Below are 4,231 nucleotides of genomic sequence, written 5' to 3'. Positions count from 1 at the left end.
CTCCCTCTTCACAGAAGACATGACACTGTACATAGAAAACCCAAAAGACTCCACCCCAAGATTGCTAGAACTCATACAGCAATTCGGCAGTGTGGCAGGATACAAAATCAATGCCCAGAAGTCAGTGGCATTTCTATACACTAACAATGAGACTGAAGAAAGAGAAATTGAGGAGTCAATGCCATTTACAATTGCACCCAAAAGCATGAGGTACATAGGAATAAGCCTAACCAAAGAGCTAAAGGATCTATATCCTAAAAGACACAGAACACTTCTGAAAGAAATTGAGGAGGACACAAAGAGATGGAAAACTATTCCATGCTCACGGATTGGAAGAATTAAAATTGTGAAAATGTCAATGCTACTCAAGGCAATTTACACGTTTAATGCAATCCCTATCAAAATACCATGGACTTTCTTCAGAGAGTTGGAACAAATCATCCTAAGATTTGTGTGGAATAAGAAAAGACCCCGAATAGCCCAGGGAGTATTGAAAAAAGAAAACCATAGCTGGGGGCATCACAATGCCAGATTTCACGTTGTACTACAAAGCTGTGGTCATCAAGACACTGTGGTACTGGCACAAAAACAGACACACAGATATTGATTTTGAACATAAATGGGGATGCCTCACCCTTGGAGACTGGAAAGAAGAAATAAAAAACAGATCCTAAGTTTTTGGAAGTTTCTAAAGACTAGTAAAGTCAGACTTGAAAACAAGTTGAAAAATAAGCAATTTAAACCACAAAACACTGTCTAGAAGTACTGAAAAGAACAGAGGAAACTAAGGCAAGCTGTAAAGGATGCTGTGTCTAAGAAACCGATCCCACTGGAGGACCTGAAGGAGAAAAGACCAGGTAAAAGAATTGAGAGGGAAGAGGAGGAAGAAGAGGAAGCACTTCCTTTGGATATGATGAATGAAGATGACTTGCAGTTAATGATAGAGTTAGGACAAAGAGCCTCTTTTCTAACGAGAGATCTTTCTTCTAGCGAACCTGTTCACTCCAAGAAACGAAAGCATGAGCATGTTATAGATAAATATGAAAAAATACCAAGAACTCTGCAAACTGCACCAGAGAAGGAACTGATTCACTTGCTTCCCATCAAGGATAAAAGTGGTATAATCCCACAGACCAGGGAGAAGCAAGTTACTGACAATAACCAAGATGAAGAAGATCAAGAAGAGGTGGAACTTGAGGAAGAGATTGTTGAAGATCCCATTCGAGAACTGACATTAGAAGAACATGTAATTGAAAGAAGGAAGAAGCTATAGGATAAGAAAATGCATATTGCAGCTTTGGCATCTGCCATATTATCAGATCCAGAAACTAATATTAAAAAATTGAAAGAACTATGTTCTATGCTGATGGAACAGGATCCTGATGTGGCTGTTACTGTTCAAAAGCTGGTGATAGTTTCCCTGATGGAGTTATTTAAAGACATTACTCCTTCATATAAAATACAACCCCTCAGAAGAAGAAAAATCCACCAAGATCCTCAAAGAAACCCCCAAATTAAGAGAATTTGAAGAAGGCCTGGTTAGCCAATGTAAATTTTATTTGGAAAATATGGAGCAAATGATTAAAGACTAGAAGCAAAGGAAACTGAAGAAAAGTAATGTATTTTCCTTAAAGGCCTACAAAGGACTGGCGGAAGTGGCTGTGAAGAGCCTGTGTGAGCTGTTGGTGTCACTACCTCATTTCAACTTTCACAACAACATCATTGTATTGATTGTCCCTCTCATGAATGATGTGTCAAAGTCGATCTCTGGAATGTGTTGTGAGGCAGTAAAGAAATGGTTTAAGCAAGATAAATTAGGCCAAGCTTCCCATGGTGTGATTAAAGTGATTTCTGGTTTTGTGAAGGGCAGAAATTATGAAGTTAGGTCAGAGATGTTAAAGACATTATTGTGCTTAAGAATCAAGGAAGTAGAAGTGAAAAAAGATACAGAGGACATTAATAAACCAAAAAAGTTCATGACTTTCAAGGAAAAGAGAAAAACTCTATCAAGAATGCAGAAAAAGTGGAATAAAGCAGAAGAGAAACTAGAGCGAGAGCTTCTGGAGGCAGAAGCTTCAGAGAACACAGAGAGAAAACTTAAACTGCACATGGAGACTCTGAATATTGTGTTTGTAACCTACTTCAGAATATTGAAGAAGGCCCAGAGTGTAACCTCTCCTGCCAGCAGTTCTAGAAGGCCTTGCCAAGTTGGCTCACCTTATAAAAGTGGAGTTTTTTGATGATTTATTAGTAGTACTTCATACTCTCATTGAGTCTGGTGACCTAAGCTATGGAGAAAGCCTGTGTCCAGACTGCTTTTCATATGCTTTCTGGGCAAGGTGATGTTCTGAATGTTGATCCGAGGAAATTCTATACACATCTATATAAAATACTATTTAAGTTACATGCAGGTGCTACCAATGAAGTTGTCGCGATTGTACTCCAGTGCCTTGATGTCATGCTAACTAAGTGCAGAAAGCAGGTTTCTCAGCAGAGAGCCCTTGCCTTCATCAAGCGTCTTTGTGACCTTGTTCTTCATGTTCTTCCAAATTCAAGCATTGGCATTTTAGCAACTAACAGAATATTAATGTACACTTTCCCCAAAACAGATCTGTTACTTGACAGTGAATCTCAGGGCAGTGGGGTTTTCCTTCCTGAGTTGGATGAGCCCGAGTACTGTAATGCTCAGAACACTGCACTTTGGGAATTGCATCCCATCATGCGGAGATTTGCGGCCCACCTGATGGCCGGAGCCCCCTCTGAAGGCTCAGCAGCGCTCAAGCCAGAGTTGAGCCAGAGATCTGCTGCAGAACTCTTTGAGACCTACAGCATGGCTGCAATGACATTCAATCCTCCCGTTGAATCTTCAAGTTCCCAAAGAAAGAATGAAGTTTTACAAGGGGATTCATTTTTGAATGAAGATTTAAATTAACTAATCAAAAGACATTGCCGTGAAGCAGCTACTCAATTGCTTCTGGATTCCACCAAATATTTGAAAACATCACTATGGTAGAAGAGAGAAATGTCACTGGACTTTATTGTATATTTGTGTTTGTTTAGATGCATACAGAGACATATTAGTTTATTTAGGAAATTCTCTTTTTATACAAGGGAAGCTTCCTGAGAAAATGCATAAAGGAGGGAGAATTTCCCTTTTCATGGCACAGGGTTCTGCCCCAATTCTGAAATTGTAATTAAGAAAGGAGAATTGAAAGTCTTGCACTCCCATATTTTGAAGTTTCTTAAAGACACTGCTTTTTAAAAACTTAATATACATCTAAGGGTGCCTGGGTGGCTCAGTTGGTTGAGTATCTGACTCTGGATTTAAGCTCAGGTCATGATCTCAGGGTCATGAGATTGAGCCCCACATTGGGCTCCGTGCTGGGGGTGGAGTCTGCTTAAGATTCCCTCTCTCCCTCTATCCGAATTTCCTGCTCTCTCTCTTCCTCTCTAAAAAAACCCCCCCCAAAAAACAATATACATCTTAATTTATAGTTTAAAAAAGATTTTTGGAGAGAACTTAATTGGATGATAGTTGCTAGATTAAAATGAGGGCATAGAGTGCAGAAAAATGAAGACCACGAGATTGGTTTTTACCATTCAGCTACTCTTTATAACCAAACTCTCTCAAATGAAATAAGTACATTTTTATTACAACACTATAGATGGAAATGAGACAAGTTCTATATTTGAGTGTATTTTCAGGAAGATTTTTGAGAAAAGAAAAAAATAGCTTGAAATTGGACACCAAGTTCATTGGATCTTGCTGAATGACACACTTTAAGAAGTAACCTAGTTTGATATTTAAAAAAAAAAATGAGAATGTTCATTATGGTTACTTTCAAAAAAAGTTTGAATGTGATCCTAGTCTCTACAGAGTTTGTCGCATTTTCTGATGTGCTCTGGAGGGTGATGGGGGATGAATTCTGGGTGGGAAAACCAAGTTGAAGACTTGACTCTGTTTTAAGGATATGGTGCTGTTGAAGGGCTTTTCTTCTTTTCCTTCTCCTCTTTCTCCTATTCCTCTTCCTTCTCATTTTTGTATAGATAAAGTCCTATTCTTATGAATATAATTAAAAAGCAATATTTTACCTAAGCTATTGTCATATTCTGGGAATGGCCTATGAAGTAACTTTTTGTAACAACAGATTATATTCTCCCCTGTGAATAATTGAATAAAAAAGCTACTTTTTTTTTGAAAAAAAAAAAAAAAAAACAGACACAGATAAAT

General features: G+C 38.2%; 1 pseudogene; it reads left to right on the top strand.

Moving 5' to 3' along the window:
- The first annotated feature begins 619 nt into the window (after positions 1 to 619).
- LOC144295191 (nucleolar complex protein 3 homolog pseudogene) lies at positions 620 to 3,013 on the top strand (annotated as a pseudogene).
- Positions 3,014 to 4,231: the final 1,218 nt, after the last annotated feature.

The sequence above is a fragment of the Canis aureus genome, chromosome 23 (genome assembly GCF_053574225.1).
Source record: "Canis aureus isolate CA01 chromosome 23, VMU_Caureus_v.1.0, whole genome shotgun sequence".
NCBI classification, from domain to species: Eukaryota; Metazoa; Chordata; class Mammalia; order Carnivora; family Canidae; genus Canis; species Canis aureus.
This window is presented reverse-complemented; position numbering and strand designations above follow the sequence as displayed.